At 44.6% G+C, this 20903-nt stretch overlaps 1 long non-coding RNA gene across 1 annotated transcript; it reads left to right on the top strand.

The window, feature by feature from the left end:
- The first annotated feature begins 9190 nt into the window (after positions 1 to 9190).
- LOC115042149 (uncharacterized) lies at positions 9191 to 20595 on the top strand. Its single transcript, XR_003840658.1, has 2 exons — positions 9191 to 9638; positions 17228 to 20595. It is a non-coding gene; the product is annotated as an uncharacterized LOC115042149 (long non-coding RNA).
- The last annotated feature ends 308 nt before the right edge of the window (positions 20596 to 20903 follow it).

Raw genomic sequence — 20903 nt, 5'->3', positions numbered from 1 at the left:
CAGTAAGTGACCCCCGCCATCATCGCACAACCACCAACCAGCCTGAATCGTTGATCCGAGCTGGATGGATCCAAGTTTTTAACGTTGCTCAGGTCAAATCCTGACCGACACAGTTTAGCAGAAATCAAGACTCATCAGAACAGACAATGTTCTAATCTAATCTAATCTAATCATCCAATCCAACGACGGTGAGTCCGTCTGCTTCCCGGTTTGACAGGTTGAGCGTTCTGAGATGCTCTGCTGTACGCCTCAGTTTGACAGTCACTTATAGTTTCTGTTTTTCAGCTCAGCAGGTTTTAAGTCGGTTTGAACCTCAGCAGAAAATCTAGAACAGGTCCATGGGTCTGACTTGGTGGGGTCGCTGCCTTTGATCGGCTGGTTAGACATTTGAAATAATGAGCAGTTAGACAGGAAACGGATAAGTGGTAGAAGATGAATGAATGACTGGACGTGTGCCTAAAAAAGTGGCCTGTGAATATGCGTGTGTGTGCGTATACATATATTTGGAGTAGGTACCAGGAGCGTCACCTACCGATTGTAACGCCAACATTCATACTGCAGCTCATTATTGTGACCGGAGAAGGAATCATGCTCTGTCGTTATTTCGCCTCAGGAGCTTTGAGTTGTATTTAAAAGTACAATGCGGGCTGAAGGTGAAGCGCCACACGGCTGAATCCCAGATGAGGATGTGCTGCGGACCTGACAGGAGTCCATTCGTCATCCCTCACAGGTCATCCATCACCAGTGGCCCTCTGATGTGCCTCGCAGAGCGTCCTGCGGTGCGCTGATTAGTTCAGCCTGTACGGAGCGTCCACGTACCGAGGTGACAGACTGGTGGGAGGAGAAAATAGGCCATAATCTATTAATGTCATCTCCCAGGCAGAGAGGAGTGGGAGGAATGTATGACGGATTAGCTCTGAGGTCCAGTTTGGTTCTGACTAATTTTACTAATCTGTGACACCAGAAACAAAATGAATGTGGAATCAGACTCACAATAATCAGCCTTTTTCTACTAAATATCGATTCAACCGAAGAGCCTGAAATCTGCCATAAGGAGGTGAAATCCACCTGCTGTATTGAAGTCTATGGGAAAAGTTCCCCTAACAAGTTTATGAATCCAAAACAAAACTCTTCTCAGGCAAGACGTGCAACAGAAGTTTATCCTGTGTGGATATCCAATGCCCAAGTGTCTTCATCCTCTAATGACCATCAGAGGGCGGCCCCACTGCTCGTAAAAAGAAATAACATTGTATTGAAGTCTATCGGAAAATGGCCCTACTTCCCAACTGATTTATTACCCAAGTAAATGTTTTCCTAATAATTTTATGGTCTCCGTGTCTAGTTTCAGGTCCTCTTCCACAGGGGTACAGTAAGTATCGTACTTAAGGACAGCTTTTGAGTATCTGTACTTTACTTGAGTATTATTTTGGGGGATACTTTTACTTTCTCTTCACCACATTTGAAGGACAAATATTGTACTTTTTACTCCACTACATTTCTATTGATGCTCTCGTTACTTCCTCCTTTTGCTCTAGTCTAATATTACTCGATTGTTTTTAACTGTAATTGTTTTTGTGACACACCTCTGTGTGTGTTCCAGGTAAGAATATGACCACGATGTATAATCCTCATCCTACCTGGATTATTTCTCCATAATGATCAGCTCATTCTTCATCATACATCAGCTGTATTATTACCTGAACACACATTAGCTTGTAGCCAGAGTTTGGATGTCTTCTGTGGACATCACTACAACACGGTCCAACTCCTCATCACTCACAGCTGAAAACAGGTCTGTCTTTCTGCACACACACAAAATAAACGTTAACAACGAGTAATGTTGAAATGTCCTGATTCAAATGAGTGACTGCTGATCAGACTTCAGCTGAGCTTGATGACGAGCTGATCGCTTGAATCAGGTGTGTTGGAGCAGGAAACATCAGTGTCCCTCCAGGACCGGACCGGATCCCTCCGCAGACCGCAGAAGGTATTTTTGAGCTATCAACGTGTCTGTAGCAGAATCTCATCAGTGTGTTGTATAATGACAATAAAGCTGCTTTCCTGTATTTCCTGAGGTATTTTTTTATACTTTTACTTGTATTGGAGTAATATTTGACGAGAAGTATCTGTACTTTAACTCAAGTGGTGAAGTTATGTACACTGTCTGCCTCCGCTCTTCTGATACAACACGAATCTTTTTTTTTTTATTATTATTGCCCCATTTAGAGAAAAACAGGCCATAAATCAGAATATACATCGAGGCTCCTCAGTGATTGACAGGTGCACCTAAAACGTTGTCCTTCTTCACAAACAGCCAGCAGGACAGAGCAGATCAGTTCCTCCACTCACTCCTCCTCAGCTGCAGCGGCTCTAAATATGGTTTCTTCTGGGGTTTAAAAAAAACCCCGAAAAAACAAGATGGCGACGGCCAATTTACAAACTCGACGCTCCAAAGCGTTTGCAGACCGATGGGCGACTTCACGCTCAGTTGGCGTTGGTCCACTTTGGTTGTCTCAAATACCCAAGAGCCACAATTACTGCACCTTGCTCCCACCTGTTCAGTTCGTATTTGATACCAACACACAGGCTTTAGAAAAGTCCAGCTGCCCACTGTTTGTAGATGCATGTTTCGTGATGTGCGTTTCTTGTGCATACGTTCCCACATGGATATGCAGTATTTCTGTGTGTCCTGGTCGTGCCCCCCCCCCCCCAGCCACCTATCTGTCCGTCCGCTGCTCTGCTCCCTTTGATGCTGGGCGGTGGTGTGTCATCCAGATGTGGCGGCAGAGGAGCGAAGAGTTCAGCTAGTCCCTGGAGATTTTCCCCCCTGAGCCGCTGGGATAAACCATAACCCCCCCCAGCCCCGCCCTCCTATTAACCCTCCATTCTTGGATGATTCTCTTCTGCAACTTCAACTTGCCACTTCCACTTTCTGCTACTGCTTCATCGTACCTGCCGTTCCCTTTTATTTCCTCTTGACAGCAGCTGATTTGCAATTTGTTATCGCATTAGGATCTACTCTGCTGGATTAGGGGTAGCACAACCTTCAGGTTTCTCTCCTGTGGCTATTTTCCTTCCCTTAACTCTGTCTTTCTGCGTGTCCTAATTTGAAGTGAACCCCCCCCCCACCCTCTTTTCTTTTCCTCAGCTCTTTTTTTCACGTCATGGCAGAGGAAGCCTTGGTCTAAATGAAACCAGGACTCTGGTGTTGTGCACACTGGCTCACTGTCGTGGCTCACAAATGTAACTGAGCCATTGTTAATGTTATTACTTTCACCTGTGCTTCTCCTGCTATGACAAATCCAAAATGTCCAACTGTAGGACACAGAAAAAGGTCTCACAAAAGTTTTTTTAAAAAGAACCTGTCTTTGTGTTGTGTGTTTGAGCACGTACGTGTCTGTTATGAGCTGAGCTACAGATGATCTTCTGCTGGAGCGGCTTGGGAAAGAAGAGAGTGAGAACTCTAACTGAGAGCCCTCCAGGCAGCATGCATCGCACACATTCCCTCTCTTTAACGGCTTACAGCAAAAAGTGCCTGAGCTTTAGGGAACATATGTGTCTATTTTCACTCAACAGTCATCTAGCATGCGTGTGTGTGTTGGCTCGTATTTGAGTTGCTCGTTATATCTGGCCAAAAATTGAGGGCAGCTGCAGAGAGGCTATTCAAACGGTCACTCTGAAGCTACTGATGCAACCAAAAGGTGCAGGACTGTCCAAAAAAAGAAAAAGAAAAAAGAAAAAGAAAAAAGAAGAAGAATCACTGCTGGACACAGACACACGAGAAAGAACGCACAAGCTCCAAGGAATTGGAAGAAATCAGATTTATATTTAGAGAGGAAAACAGAAATAATAAACATTTGAGAACTTTCTTTCATTAGTGTCGTTTTTCATCTGCGGCCATGCTGCTGCCCTGTGTGGGGAGGCGAGCGCTGGTTCGGGCTGGAAACAGGATGTGGGCAGGAGAGCTGGGCATCTGCCACATGCCATGGAGCCTCTGGAGCTCATTTACATAGGTTATGTATGTGCGTGTGTGTGTGTGTGAGTGTTTACACAAGAGTTTAGTTTGTGGCTGGGTGTCCATGGAAATCCTTGTGTGCACATGTGTTGACGTTGCAAACTGCGCACGCTTGCAAATTCTGGGTTCACGCCCCTGTTTAGTGAAATCCTTGTATATGAGAAGTGTTTGTTGCTTTCGTGCATAAATCTTTGTCTGTGTGTGTTCCCTCCCTCGTTTCTTGCGTAGGCTTCTTTTCCCGGCACAGCACCATGCATGGCATCCCCACTGGCACTGTCTTCAGCCCACCCTGGAAAAGCCAGGCTGTCTGTCTCCCTCGGTCTGCCGACCTGACCTCCCGATCTCTCCGCTCTGGCAGCACGAGGTTCCATATCAAAACTTTAGTACAGTCAGGACAGGAGCGACATGTAGGAAACATGTTTACCCTAACAAGTGCATAAATCTCGTCGTGAGAGTTTCAAAAACAGCAGCAAAAAGAAAAAGAAAAAGAAAAAAAAAACAACCAAAAAACAAAGCAGCCCACTTGATTACAGAGCTGAAAGCCAGAGACCTGTGAATCTATCCTGTGAGATGGATTTATAGTCTTTTTTAATCAACAGGCCTATTTGCATTGGGAGGAGTTGATGATGAACGACAATCCTTATTTTTCTCTTTTCTTATTTATCAAAACAGTTTTTTGTTTTTTTTTTTTTGCAGTTTGAGGGCTTCTCTGCTTTCTTTATTCTGTTTTAGGTTAAAAGATCTTATCTTGAACTGCATGTCTCTGATTCACGTCCAGCCAGGGACCTCATTGACCTCTAATCATCTCTTTATAGTTAAAAATCTTAATTTAAGCCATAAAATACATCTGTTGCATATTTAGTTCACCCAAAATGGATCAGTAGTTGTTTTCACAGTCAGTTAAATTCTACTGCCTGACTTAACTTCAGGAAGTGGAGACCGTAATGAAATTTACACAAGCCACAGAAGACATTATATTAAATTATATTATATTACATTATATTATATTATATTACACATTAATTAAATGAACTATAACTGATTCCTTAATCCAGCCATGAAAACTATTGAAAACTGCTTATTTTAACAAGTATTCAAAATGACACAGCCGATTTTAAAAACAAAACATTTCAAAAGTGTCTAACCCCTGACTGACCCGATCCGTGAAGGGAACGAGAAGGAGCCAGTGAGAGGTGCCCTCCCCATGAATGAGCGGTGAACGTAACAGTGACTGTGAAATAAGTGCACCTAATTTAGCCTGCTCCACACTGCTGGATGTCAGATTTGACTTCAGATGAAGTATTAGGCCGGACTTGGACCCGGTCCAGAAGACCTGCGGGCCTGAACAGCCCTCTTCCAGAGAAGATGATGCCATTTTGATTAAGTCTTACTGCAAACACATAGATTTAAAGATGTCTGGAGTCCTGATATACAGTCATGTTGGTTTAAAGTTTATTTTCTCTCTGCAAACACGGCCACATCGTCACGGATCATTTTCAACACATGAATGGTGAAACACAGTAAAACTCATTGCAGCTACTCCGCTTGGTATTTTGTGTGTTTGGTCTTAGTCAGTGAAAATGAGGGAGGGATCCCGGTGGGTCAGCTCACCTCTTTGCTTTATCCTGGCTCAATCTGCAGGAAAGTCTGAACGCTCCAGACGAGTTTAAACAAACAAATAACCCCAGAGGGAAAATATGAGAAACACAGACAAACATCAGCACCGCGGCTGAAGTAATGAGCACCCACTGACTGCTGTGAAAGGTGGGACTGGATCCCCGTGTGATCTGTGATTCATGATGTTGTACAACATCTCTTCTCATCCCTCGAAGCTCTTCTCCCATACCTGAGTGAGCAGTAATTTCCTAAAGTCAAGTTTGTTTTCCTCAGAGTTGACATCTCCATCCCCAAGATTTCTGTGGATTTTATTTACGTTGCAGAAAGCGCTGACATTTTTCTGAGAAATCTGTCCTATCTTAGTCGGGATGATCCACTGCTAGGGGGCCTCAAAAGGGGCCACGGCTCCACCTGTAACATTTTATTCAGCTGCAAAGGCGTCTGATTGATGACAGTGAAACACAACGGCACCATCGTGAGCCGTAACCCAAAAATGATGAGCCAACAGACAGGGAATCACTGAGTCAGGTGGATGGTTCTCGTTTCATAAAGATACTAATTACTTCGCTCACTTCCATCACAGGGGAGGTAAAGGGCAGTTATTTCCGTTTTAGCTGCAGCAGATTCAGGTCCGATCACTTCCTGTTTGCTGATCGTCATCAGAGCGCCGCCGTCACGTGAGCGTTTTGAAACTCTCCTCCTCGGGTTCGGTCGTGCAGCTTTTCTTTGCGCGTATGTTCATATCTTATGCTTTTTATCTTTGTGATCATACAGCCCTTTGGGCAACTGACTACACTGTTTGTGAAAATAAGTCAGGTTGTATTGGAGTCTATGGGAAAAATGCCCAACTCCTTACTGGATTTTGTTAGCTAAGTAAACATTTTTCTGATGAATTTATGATCTCAGTGAGCTTCACCATTAACTCCTCCACAGCTGGGTGCAGTTAGTAGGTCCAGAGCAGCACATCCCGGTTCTGCTGCTGCCTCTACCAACCATCTGAGCACTGATCCAAATCCACTGACTACAGGAGGACTGCCTCACACAGCCCCACTTTAATTCCTCCAACACCTGGGAAGACTTGACGAAACTATGCGTTTATAATTATCACATTCACAACACAAGTCTTGTGTTGAGAGAAATGAGAGGAAGTCGTGCATCATTCGGCTGTTTCACTAAGGATTCAGAAAGAGAGGAAAAACCACGTCTGGAAAAAGGCGGCGGAGTCTAATTTTGTGCAGTGAAACGATGGCGCTGATAAAGTGGCTGTGAGTTATGAGACCGACAGACGGCTCCAAGAACATTGCAGGGACCTGCAGTTCTCCTCCCCCCTCAACTGCTTTTGTAAGATATTATCTAACTTCAAAGAGTTTAATTAATGAATGTTATGTCTGGACATGTAATACTCTTTGAAACACAGCCTAATCTTCGCCGCTGCCCTCTAATCATTTTCGATTTACAGCAGGGAGCCGCAGGAGCCACTGGGAGCTTTGGTTCTTCCTCAGCAGGGACATCCTAATGATGTCCCTGCTGAGTGTTTTCTTGACTTTTTCACATATTCTGTTTGTTGTTGTTGTTGTTGTTGTTTTCTTTTAAAAATGATTTTGGGGCAGATTTTGATTTGGAGGGTTGGTGTTTCCAGAGACCTCAGCAGGACAGAAAAGCTGTTTTGGTTGTGGGGGATGAAATCTGTGTTACACTGGCAGGACGCTCACTCCGCTGGGCCTCCTGTCACTCTGCAGTGTCAGATTTAAAGTCCAAAGCTGCTGCTGAAACACGGCCACCCTTCCACTGTCTTTGTGGACACAGTGATTTCTGTGTTGAACACTTTGAAGCCTGGGCTTTTGAGTGGCCGGGACTTTGAAACCTCCAACGTTTACTTTTCTTCTGCTGCAAAGAAGAATTTTGTGAGATGAATGTCACATAAAATAAATTTTGGTTTACAACTGACTTTGAGCTAATATCTCCACAAACAATTATTAGTCAAAGAATTTGAATTGCAGTTTATTTCTGTATTCTGTATTTCTATATATATATATATATAACCTATATATATATATATAGGTTAAAAACATACAATCATACAGCTGGTGTTTCCTGAAGTACGCAAATACCACATCACCTTAGCATTCATCAGCGCATTCATGCTTTGCATGTTGCCTCACAGGTAATACCGGAGCTGATGTAAACAGTGAACATAAACATACCTTGAAAACATGTGTCTGACAGCGCTGAGCCCAAGGGAGAATTTGTAGCTGTTGCAGAGTCATTAGCTCACTAATTACAATTCAAGGTACATTTACCATCCTATTAAAGTACAGACTTGGCTGCAGTTTGAGTGACAAAGGGCTGTGAGCCCACAATTTAGGCTACACAATAACCAGTCTGCCGCTGACACACACTGACACACCTCTACGGGATTCTCAGCTTGAAAAAGGTCAGTCACAGAAAGTGTTTTGAACCAACTCATATGGCCAACATTGGCTTCAATTGGTGACTAGTTATATCTGACAAAATGCTCCACCTCTATCTGAAGCCAAAGACCGAAGTAAATTTACTTCTGAATTCTATTTAGTCTTAAAATCATGCTGGCTGCTGTTAAAGAACAAAAGATTCTGTTGTAGGAGTTTAGCGAAGACTGAAATTTACCTATTTTGGGGGAAAAGAAGTGGAACTAACCCAAATTTCCATCACACGTCGCTGCTACTGTATGTTAATATGAGTCTTACTGTTAAATACGATTTGGGTCATATGCTAAATGGCTCGCTGTGCATTGTTTGTTCCATCGATTCTACATACGCATCTCCTGAAGAGCGGCAGTTAGACCATTAGCTCTGTAATACCAGGTGAACACTGGAGACAATCACAAGGCAAACAGAGAAACACAATCGATGCCTCTCAGCCTGCAGAAATGTGATCCTGCACCTGGACTCCTTCAGAGACGGAGGAGCAGAAAGAGAGACAGTGTCCCTTTAAGGGATAACTCACAGAGGAAGAAGAAAAGCTGCAAAGAAGGAAGGAGAGGAGGTGTGTATGTGTACGTGTACATGTCAAACTGATAGACACATGGGAGAGAGACAGAGAAAGACGGGGGGGGGGGGGGGGGGGGGGGGGGGGGGGGGAAGAAAGACAAAGACTGAGAGACACAACATTGCATTAGGAACTAAAAGCCATTCCTCACTCGCTAAAGGCTAATGCAATTGCCACAATAAGATTGTCTCAGCGGAGGCTGTAAAAAAAAATAAAAAATAAATAAAAAAAACTAGAGAGGGGAATGAAAGAGGAGAGGCAGGGAGGGAGGGAAGAATGGAGGGCTGGATACAGAAAGGAAGGAGGGAGGGAGGAAGGAGAGCTGGCAGCTCTGCCTCTAGACTCTCATATGGACAGTGGATCTCTTGGGACAACTGGCTGAAAGTCTCTCTGTCTCTACTGTTACTCCTGGCTGTGTGTGAGTGGCTGAGTGGGTCGCTGTGTCTCCAGAGTGATTTGTCAGGTTTGCAGGGAGGAGTGGGGGGGTGGGGGGGTGGGGGGGGGGGTGGAGAGGGGGAGACAACTCCGGTAGCAGGCAGGCAGCAGTTACCATCCAGCTGGCTGGGTGTGTTAACTCCACAGCTGACCTCTATGGGAACAGAGCAGCCTCGGCAGGCGGTGGGAACCGGGGTGGACACAGCCTCGCTTTTACCCCCTCACTCCACCTTTCGCTGGGCTTGTCCAGCTCAGGGAAAGGACCCCGAACAGAGCAGGACATGACAGGACAGGACAGCTTTGGCAGGGAGACCTCGACACCGAGGATGGCACCGCTGACTGATTGTTGGATCTGAAACGGCACAGTTGGCACGGCCTGGCCGACAGTCATGGCAGCTGTGCATCAGGCAGTCAGATGGTTAGTTAGTCAGCCAGTAAATCAGTCACTCGGTCACCGGGGTCCTTCCCAACGGGCCAACTCTTCCACTTTGTGCATATCCTCGTCCGAACTCTGAGGTGACTCTGAAGCGGACCTGTGGGCTCGGTGAGTCTCAAACCCTCCCTCTCCGTCTCTCACATGCTTTTTTCCTTTGTGCCTTTCCCTCATGTGAGTGTATCAGACCTGTATTAGTTGTGCCTCTCCTGATTTCTCCATCCTTTCCTCCGCTGGCAGCTGACTTGTCACAATCACAAGATGACAGATTTTGATCAAAGCATTGATGTGATGTTTTGGAGTTCCTGCAGTTTTCATGGACTCACTTTGATCTTTGGGAAGACGGTGCATCTGTTTGTATGACAAACAACTAGTTGGCGTTACAGCCATCAGCAAAGATATTTCACACAGCTAAGCCCGCCATCTTTGGGAGGTTCAGTTGTACTGTTTCTCAGGGTCAAATAAAAAAATAAAACCTTTATTTACACAAGGCCACTTTACATTGTGAACGTCACTCCAAATCAACAAAAAACCTCATGCAAGTTGAACAAAACCTGCATTTGATTTGGATACACAGATCAAACAGGTAACATCACACACACACACACACACACACACACACCTGCATGACTTTTAGAGGCTATGCCAGCACTTTTTCTCAGCAAGCTCATGACTGTGGGGGGTTTTGCAGAACACCATAATCTCACCACTGTTTGGAAAAGGAGTTAGGTCTGATAAACTAACCCTAAAGTCAAGTGCAACAGAACATTTTTGGACAAATAGTTCAAATATTTGAACATGCTCCAAGGTTTTATCTGGCTCTGCTAAATCACTAAGTTGTTCCCATGCGGAAGACACAAGCTAATGCTTCTGGAGAAGTTTTATATTTGTGGAGGGTGGATTTCGCAGAATAAATTGTTGAACCTGCATTTAATGATATTCTGTTAAGAACACAGAGGGAAAGAGTCTGTGTTTACGACAAGCAGACACAAAATCCAGCTCTTCACGTGTTCTTCTTCTGTTTCTTCTCTGTGTGTAGTTGAGTCTCGTGGCTCTCATCCACCGCTCGCACACTCAGACTTCGACAGGTGTTACAAATGAACACGTGGAGAACAAAATTTAGCGTGAGGCACGATAACCACTTTTTTTCCAGACAAACCAGAAACCACTTGACTTACACGTGTGACTCCAGAGTTCAATTCAAATTTCATTTATTTGCATAATCACCACAGAGGTTAGCTCAACCCTCTCTCCAGGCGGAGCAGGTCTAAACCTCATTTCCACCAGGAGCAAACTGATCCTGAGTCAGGGTGTGTGGCCGTCGGCCCTGACCGGTCTATTAAAACCTACCAATGCTTCCATTAAATCTTCATAAACCTGTGCCGCATTGATGTGATAGCTGAGTGGGAGTCTTTTCCCCCTCTGGTGGTGAAATATCAGGCAGTTCGGATTTGACTCTGAACGCGACCTGAGAACAGTCAAATCTCTCCGTTGACATGGGCGTTGTCTCGAGTGCAGCGAACACATGTTTGCCATTTAGGTTTGGCTGCTAATTTAACTGTCATCAATCTCATTTATATGAGTGTGTGCAGAAGTGTGTGTGCGCACATATTCCCCTGTAAGGAGCGCACCTGTGTGACTCTGCTGTAGCTTGTTTTGTGTTTCCTCTGCACTTTGTCTGTTGGCTGGATCCTCTCAGATCAACTGCCCGGTGTCTGAGGACAGCCTGGGTTCCCTCGGCTCTTTCAGCCCGGCCGAGCATCCACCATAGAGAATTTCTGTCTGAGCCGTGGCAATTACAGCACACATCCAAAGCCATCTTAGCCAGGAACCAAATGAAGGGGCCTTTGATAGGCCCCGACTGATGCATATTTACTTTTTACGACCAACCAAGTAGTAAACAGCTTGCCTTGTTGGCGCTGGACTGAGACTTTAAATATAGGCCTGTTCACACACAAACATGCAAATAAACACACTCACGCTCACACACACACACACACACACACAAACATGCAAATAAACTCGCTCACACACACACACACACATGCAAATAAACACGCTCACACACACATGCATGAAAGCACTATCACAATTGGCTAAGGACTATTCATGAAATTAAAATAAAAAGTGCACGTCCATTTCTTCTTCTGCCAAATCAGTCAGCGCTACACAAACACCCCTGACTTAGAGACTCTGCAGCTCTGTTTGCCAGTGTCTGATTTCATAATCAGGTTTGTTGGGATATGCCTGGTTGGTTTTGTTGTTGTTGTTGTTTTGTTTTGGGGTTCTTTGTTTTGTTTTTTCGCGGAGCTGCAGACACAGCAGCAAAGGCAGTGGTGGCAGCGGTAGCCTCCAATTGAAGCCATGTGTGGTGGAAAAACAGGCCTCAGTTTGTGGAGAGATTGCATGCTTGGAGTGGGAGGGAGCCTGCCGGTTACAGAGGTCACAATCCGAACACGCCAACTCCTCCTGGCCTTCTCACGCGCCGTGCTGACGGAGGCATCTGAATAGTCAGTCAGGAATCCCTCCCAAATCTCCCCCTCCCCCCTTCACTCGCTCCTCGTCTTCAAATGAATTGGGCGGGTAAGTGCTGCGCCGGCCTCTGCTGCAGGTACCTGTTATTTTAACATTTTTGTTTTACGACTTTTATACCGTGCCTTTAAGGATAACACAGATCAAATAGGAAATTCCTCTTAACTGGTGTTTGTTCTCATAGGTGGTGTCTGAAACTGCATGAACACTGTGTTCAGGGTGTGCCCCAAAATAAAAAGCAGTTGGTTTAGTCGAGTCTGGTAAGAGACTTTATTGGAGTTCGCTCCACTAAAAGCAGCTCTTATACATCTCTGTGTCCTCACATGAACCTGGCAGCCTCTCCCGCCTTCCCGTTCCTCGGCTTCTCTCAGGTTCTAGCTGAGAGCCTTTCCGACTACACAAAATGTTATCAGCGTGGCCACAGCTATTAGCTAATAGCTGAGATAGCTTCAACTATCAGATTCAGAGATAGACTATGCCAGGCTTTAATGCTGCTGTGCCATTTCCCCTCATGCATTATAATCGATCATATTCCTGTCAGAGCAGAGAGCCAGGCCTGTTTTTTTTTTCTTCTTTTTTTTATTTCTCCATTGTTCTAAGAGGTGAGTCTGTGCCTCCATGAAGGTAACATTCATGAGTCACATGATGAAGTACTTTTTGACATAAAATTCCCAAATCCCTTTAGTCTCATATGTCTTATTCAAGTCCATTTCTAAGAAAAGGTTGGTAATGATTGATTTTGCATGAAATTACATCCCCACAAAATGCATTAACGCTATGCAAAGTGGATTATTGTTAATGGGACACGTGAAAAAGCCCCTGCTTGATGTCTGCTCCCTTCATCAGTCACATGTGAGGGCTGGTTTATCGAGACTGAGTGGTCTAATGAGTTAAATAATGAAGCCCAGAGCCAACAAGCACTGGTAATGACTTTTTAATGCCCATGGGAGCTCGAGGTACCTACAGAAGTGGGGATTGGTTGAGATATAGGGACGTGTTTAATCTCCAATCAGGCGTGGTTTATAAGGAGGACATGGTTGTACATAAAAAGGTGATGGGGGGGAACAACACGTTGGTCAGGAGCAGTGTTTGTATAGCATCTTTCAACAGAGGCTTTGAGGACCGTACTTGTATTTGTATTTGCAGAAGTTATGGACAAAAAAAGCTGGGTTGCCACAGGTTGTATATGGACTGACCATGATTTAAATAATAACCACCGTGTTGTATTGAAAAACACTGAGACATGAACTCGTTAGGAAAACATTTAGTGAGCAAATCAATCAAGAGTGAGCAAGGGACATTTCCCCATAGACTTCAATACAACCAACTTCTGATTGCCTCGGTGGAGTCATTAGACAGAGCCCACGTCTTCTCAGCCCCACGCTCACTGTTACAGACAGCCGATGGTTCAAATTGGCTAATTTCTGCCGAGCTGACAGCGTGTGATTCCCAGATCATCAGTTGAGGGAAGTTGCGGCCCCATTGGTCCACCGTCTAAAAGGTGTATGAAGGGGTGGGGGGCGGTTTTAGCTGCTGTTCATTCATCCGTCAGCTCGATGCAGCAAAGGTCGGTCAGGTAACTAATATTTCCAGAGGGCCTTTTAACGTCCACACACGTGACAAATCACTGCATGGGTGTAATTGGGTCGTACGGAGGGAACTGGACCAAACGGGCGCAAACATTCAAGGCTTTCCTCCAAAAGCTGCGTATCGATAAGGCTTTGTGAATGTGAATGCAGTTAGCCTGGATGCTGCTCTCCCTCTCTTTCTCACGCTCATTCTCCCCCATTTGGATTGCCCCCCGTCTCTTGTTTGCCCTTGTCCCTCTCAACACTCGGGCTGTGTTTTGTGAGAGCAGGGGGGAACAAATCGCAGTGGCACCGATGTGTGAGACTCAGGGTGACGTCAGCGCCGAACGGCTGAGTTCTGATGTGAATCTAACGCCCGCAGTCACCACCATATATATCACAACATCTCCTGTGTAAACGCTGCCAACTGCCAGGAGATGAATTACTTATATGAGAGCCTGCTTTTCAGCAAATGGTGTGTGACTTTTGTCACTTTTGCAAGAGAATTCTGAAAGTGGCACAGAATATCTGTATGAGAACGTTTTCATCAAAGTTAATTTTGTGTTTTTAGGACACCAAATGCCACTTGTGCTTTGTGTTATTCCCACTCTAGTGCTCTTCGGGCCTTTTGCCCAACAAGCAGTTCCTCCAGGCGACGTGAATGAGGTCATTTTAATTGGGCTGAGAGTGCAAACCAACCGCTTTCTAAATGCGGTGACAAGTTTGCACCTTCAGCCTTCCGCACAACAATAAGTTTCATCAGTGAAATATGTTCTTGTGCACTCTGGAAACGTGACTTTATGCTTTCACAAAGCACAAACAAATAAGTGTGCCATTTCTAGCTCGGTTGCTGTGGACTGGAGGTTGCAGTGTCACTTTTGTCCTTCTCCAGAGACTTCCTACTTTTCCTACTATTACTTAAAAAAATAAATCATCTGCTAGATTGCTGCTTAGATGTTTGATGCCTTCACAAAAATGTGTATTATTTCGGATGTTGGGCCTCCACACCCTTCAAACAAACACTGACCACTCCCTTTGTTTCACTCACACTGCTTTCTTCTTCTCTTTCATGGAGAAGTACACAAATTCACACATGAACATGAACAACAGAAACACACACACACAAGCAGACACTCCCTCATTACACTTTCCGACAACTGTTCAGTGAAGCACAACTTTAAGTTCCACATCTCTCAACCTAGACAAACATATTTATTCATGATTCCTGTGCAGGGAGGGGCAAACTGCTAACGCTGCTTGACAGGACAGGCATATTTCTCTGTCTGGATGAATTCTGCACGCCTGCACTGAGGTTGTACAACATGTACTGCAGCTCCGCCCATAAACATCAAGCTCTGTGGAAAAGACACCCAGTTCCTTTATAAAAATGATGTATGGATGCCACTGTGATCCCGTCAGCAGACATTGTAATGTTTTCATGTAGCTAAATGCAAGTGTAGACAGGAATAGCGCTGCGACTTGAAAAGACAGTCTCTGTATTTTCTTTGTAATTATGAAGATTTCCAAATGCTCTGATGATAGAGCTCCCAGCGTGCCAGCACTGTTGATTATAGATGGATCTCCACAGTTTGTTTTTCGCACTCATTCCTCTGCTTCTCACTAGAGCTGACAACAAGTTGTTAGTTCATCCTTGGCACATGCTTTGAAGGGAAATTAGACAAATTGATACCATTCCTCTGTGTGTGTTTTTTGATGTGTAGATAGAGCCAGCAGGTGGCTAGGTCATCTTATGGCACGATGCATCATCGTGTTGCTGGAGGTTATGTACCCCACTGGGTTTTTTTATGGTACGAAGGTATACTCCCACCTAAGACATGTGCTTGTTTGTTCTCCATTTGTTTATTTTAGGCATGACATGTTAATCAGTGAGATTTAGACGTTGATTAAAAGGGCTTTGTAAACTTTAGACTGAGCTAGGCCAGCTGCTTGCCCCTGTTTCCAGTCTGGGTGCTAAGCTAAGCCAAGCTTTAGTCACAGGACAATGCTGATATCATTCCTGTGTCATCTAACTCTTTGTCAGAAAGCAAATGTGTTTTCCAAAAGATAAAACTTTCCCTTAAAGTGATAGCTTGGGATATTTCCGTAGTCAGTGTGTCACCTTGAGCAGATTGAGATCTTTGCTTTGCAGGTTTGGAGCAGCAGCCTGAACCTCTACAGTTTGTGAAGGGTCAAACTGTTGTACTAAAATTCATTACTCTGCACACCAGTTGTTTGAGTGAGACGACGCTAGTTGTGTTTGTGTGTAGTTCAATGGTGGAAAAAAAAATGTAGTTCCAAAAGAAAGGTCAAGATAAAGCAGTGAACATTATTCAAAATATAACGCGCGCAGGAATAGATACCAGCTTTTTACAGGAGGCATCTTTCAAAGCGTCAAAAATGTGTTACTTTAAAGCTTTTCTCTAAACTTGGAGCACCCTGATCTGAATCTGGTCTAGTCCGGGACGAGTCCAGAGCCATAAGACAACACCTGTGTGTAGAAACTATCACCATTCACATGTCCAGGCCGACCAAGCATCCTTAAATCTCATCTCGTGCCCACAGGCAATTTTATTTAAGCCACCAATTAATCTGACATCATGCTTGGCTTTGGACTGTGGCAGGAAGTCACCCAGACTCAGGGAGAACATGGAAAGCTTACTCAGAAAGGCTCGAGGTTCAAGCCCAAAGGCTTAATGCTGTGGGGCGACAGTGCTAACCACAAAACAAAAAAAACCCCAAAAACATCCAAACCAAAATGAACAAGTAGATAAACAGATTTAGATTTCTCTTTGTGGCTCTCTAAATATTTTGGCTCCTAAATTAAGGAGAGAGGGGACGCCGACCGAAGGTGATGAAGGGCAGACGGTTGAGACTCAGCCCTAACCTCCTCCTCCTCGCTGCTCCACAGTCCTGTCATTATTCCTTCCCCACCGTGGTGGGCTGGGAATTTTCCCTGCTCAACAGGACAAACAACAACAACAAAAGATAATAGTACACGGTGCTGTTCTAATTTCGCAAGAAGGAAGCTGTTCAAAAGGAGCTGGAGTTTGTTTTCTCTCTGTCTCCCCAAAGATCTGCCCGGCAGCATCAAGCCATTTACAACTGCCAGACAAATCAAACAGACCTGCAAACGGGTCGTGTCCATTTGTCACAATGCGCTCATTATTTGCTAAAAAGAACACAGATCACTTTGCGGTGCTTGTTCTCCTTGGCTGACATTTTATAGTGAGAATATTGACGTCCACGAGCACCAGACAGTTTGCATTGCTCCTGCCATTTCAAACAAGCAGTGTTTTCTTTAGCTTTTCTTTTTTTAACAAACTGGCCAGGTAGCTGGCTCCAACTAGACCCCACATCTGCTGCAACATGCTGATCTGTGCAACAGAAAAGCCTGCGATGTTATTCCTCACTTCCCCACAAATAATATGTTTTTTTTATTTTTTTATTTTTTGGAGGGGGCGGGCGGTTAGTGTCATATCATCTTTCATCCCAGGGATTCAGATTATTATCAGATCATTTCAAGTTTGAAAGTAAAGGTCTTTTTCTGGAGTCTCTGAGGAGAAATGTACCCACATGTCTGGTTCTCGCTCTCTCTTTCAGGTCACAGGTGCTCCACAGCTGCTGTGGAGGAAAGCATCTGAAACCCAGGAGGATGTTGGAGAAGACGCAGCGGGCAGAGGGAAGGACGGAGAGGTGCAAAGTGAATCCAGCCCCTGCACCAGCTGTGGTGGGGAGGGTTCCTGGCACCGTGATTTGATGCACAAAGAGAAACAAAAATCACATTGCCAGGGATTTCCACTCCTTCACAGCTCCGCAGATGACCCATCCTGCACCATTATGTTTCCACTGTGGGACTTCTGTCCTTAACCACCTTTGCTGTTCAGTTTTTTCAGTGTGTTTCTGATAGGGGAGGTTGCTATGGAGTCAAAGAAATAAATATTGGAGAGGTTGTTGTGATCTGCTCCCTCAGAGGAGTTCAGGAGGAGAACTTGTGAGATCAGACCGTCACACGGAAAACCATGAAAAAGTGTGAGTCTTTCTCAAATGGTGTCGGCTGCAGTTAAATCCATTCCACTGTTCTCCCCTTTCCAACCAGCCGGGGAGTTGATGTAAATGCAGATGAGCGTAGCAAAGCTTCACAAGATAGAACAAGTTTTTGAAGGCAAAACATGTTTCAGATCTATGGCTTTAAATTTATGACCGTAAGAGCCGGTTCTGGTGTCCGGATCCTCCTCTGACAGCAGGCTGACACACAACGCCAGTGAGTGACTCAATCCTCAGCATCACATGCATTGCACATTGCAGACTTTGAAACCTGCCAAACTTCAATGCTGAGCGGACGCGAAAAAGGTCTGCACGAGTCTCTGTTCCCTCAAAAGCCAGCCATCCACTTGCTAAAGGCACAGAGCTTAGCTAATTGGTGAGCATTGATCCCTGCTATGTGTTGTTCACAGTGGCTAAGTTCAGTGCCTGAGGTGAAATAGTTGATTCGATGGAGGGGATTTGTTCCAGTGAATGGAAAGAACCTGATGATCTTGGATATGAAGAACGGAGGAGGGAGGAGGGAAAGGAGCGACTAAAGATTAGGTGGGGAAAGAGGAAAGGAGGGAGGCTGGGAGGTGAGGAGGCAGAGAGACTGAAGCTTGAGGTCCGACGTGGAGCTAATGCATTTCTGTGGCTTTGATTGTGCAATGGATTTTATACACAAAACAAGATGTACATATTTTTTTTCCCTGCCTGCAGCAACAGCCGTCTTATCTAACCTCATGCATCTGGAAGGAATCATCATGCATGGCAAATATATTTGAAAGCAGTTTAATGAGACAGTTTGACCCACGTTTAATGTGGACTTCAAAATGCCACAGGTTGTGTTGAGATTTTAGGAATGTGGTGATAAATGTCAGCTGCATGTCAGCATGCCCAGTTTATATCCAACTGGGTTAGATCAGGACCGGCGTTGGAAAAGAGCTGCGTAAACTTAACTAACCTTTGGTGAAAAGCAGCGTTCACAGCTAGGTGTTTGCTGGCTGTGCCAGCTAAAGAGTATACATTATTCTTTGTGACACTCCAAAACAGCGCCTGTGAGGCGTGCACCAGGCAGCTGCCATTGCTGATCTGCTGCATGAATGTGTGTTCGCGATTACTCGATTTGATAATGATGACAAACCTTAAAGGATATTAACTGCCAATTGCACAGCGCACTGCCAGTAAATTGCTCACTCGCTCTTCTACCACTTATCCACTTCCGAGTTGCGGTGGGGGCCAATTCTCCAGGTGGAAACCCACGCAAGCACGAGGTAAACATGCAAACTCCACACAGAAACCCTAGCGCCAGGCCTGGGAATCAAACCAATGACCTTCTTACTGTGTGGCAACAGCGCTAACCACGTTGCCGCCGTGCTGTCTGCCAGTAAATTAACAAATGTATAATCATAGTTTTTAGAAGGAGCCACATGAAATGATGAAGTTTACTGAACACCAATTCATGAAACTAATGCAAACTTATTTAGAAAAGTAGCTTCAGTCGATCCAAACTGCTCTGATGTAATCTATTCTATTCTAAGTCTGCATTTGTATTCCTGTAAAATCAACCAACCATTGTCAGAAAAATTGCAAAGAATTCCCAAGAATAACTTTGTCTCGATTATTTATTGTATTTGCAAGAATAAAGAACTAGATCTAACAGCAGTGAGTACAGAAGGGAGGGGGCTTATAGGCCCGTTCCCCGTACCACAGGTTGTCCTTCTGTTTGTTGGCAGATCTTACATCGTTTTAAAAATAATCATCATCATCATCATCATCATCATAAAAAAATACGCCCTCAGCACCCTGAACTGATGGCACAGCGATGTCTGGGCTGTGCCCTCCCGTGCCTACTGAACTGGTATCAGTGTTTTACCTGAAAACTGGCTCAGTTCAGCAGGAACAGGAGTGGAGCCCTCCTACATGCAAGTCCCTCGCTCCCGCCCCACGACAGCCCGGTCGAGATTCATTTCAGTTGCGGTCGTCATTTGACCACACCCAGCTCAGATCTGCATGTGATGTTAGCCTCGAGCCACTGGCCCTGATGAAAGTCAAACCCGTCAGGCGACGGCACTGGGCCATGAAACGAATGCAGAGCAGAGCAGCTTGAGTGCGGTGACTGTCCCTTTCTTTGATAAAATATGAATGTTTCATAGGCAGATTTACCATTTTTTGCGTAATAGGTAGGTCCGGGCGTCCCAAGCCGTTGTGTGCATACTGTTACACACTGATGCAGTTGATCTTATTTTGCTCAGCCTTCATGTTTATTTCAGCATTTTGCCTCCGACAAGGCTGCAGACACGTCTCTCACTGTCTCACGCCTATGTGTCTCTGTCTGACTCGCTCTCTCTCTGTCTTTCTCTGCCGTCAAAGACCAGACTGAGACTGGAGTTCATTGTGAGGTAATCCCACTGAAATGCCTGCTATGTCTGTGTAATTGATGTCACCCAGCAGTCCCCATTATCAGTGATTGGGAATGTGTGCAATGCCGCTTCCTCACCACTCCCCAGTTAACTCACAGTCACCAAAGGAGAGGTGCTTCATCTTGAAGATATTCATACCCACAGGAAAATAGAAGCTCGTTAGCCAGCATGATGAATTTGCTCTTATCCTGCAACTGCACTGATTGTGGTTGGCACCAGAAAATTATATTTCTGTTACTTTGAATTTCTGTGGATAAATGTTCCATGCAGACCTTGATGAGATTACCCCAAGAATTGCTGGAAACTTGGTTTTTCATTGTGTCAGCTATGTGATATGGTCCTCGGGGGATTGTTCATTCAGGTGGTACCACTGACGATTTGTGTAAGCATTTAATTAAACTAAATGTGGAGGATTTGAAGTGCATCATTTTAAATGTCAGTAAGTTTCCAACTACTTCTCACCATTTAGGTGGGGATTTATTTTAATGGTGTGTCAAAATAAATATTATATTTTTCTTTTCATTGCTTCTCTAGCTCCGATTTAATCCAATAAAGTTTAAATGTGCCTGAGAAAGAATTCTATCATTGTTATTATGCGTATTCATTATTATTGAATGTCAGAATGTAATAAAGGGATAACATTTATACCCAAAAGGCAAACATGTTGCAGCAGGAAAAAAATAAAACAGCCCCCCCCCCCCAAAAAAAAAAGACAAAAAAACCCAAAAAAACAAAAAATGACTCCACCACCTGAGAAACAAAGAAAAGATGGGTTTAATTACACATAATTACCATAATGTTGTGCTATCGGCTGATTATGTCTTAACTAG

Source organism: Echeneis naucrates, chromosome 4 (genome assembly GCF_900963305.1).
Source record: "Echeneis naucrates chromosome 4, fEcheNa1.1, whole genome shotgun sequence".
NCBI classification, from domain to species: Eukaryota; Metazoa; Chordata; class Actinopteri; order Carangiformes; family Echeneidae; genus Echeneis; species Echeneis naucrates.
The sequence above is the reverse complement of the archived record's forward strand: the minus strand, read 5'-3'. Positions and strand labels throughout refer to the sequence as shown.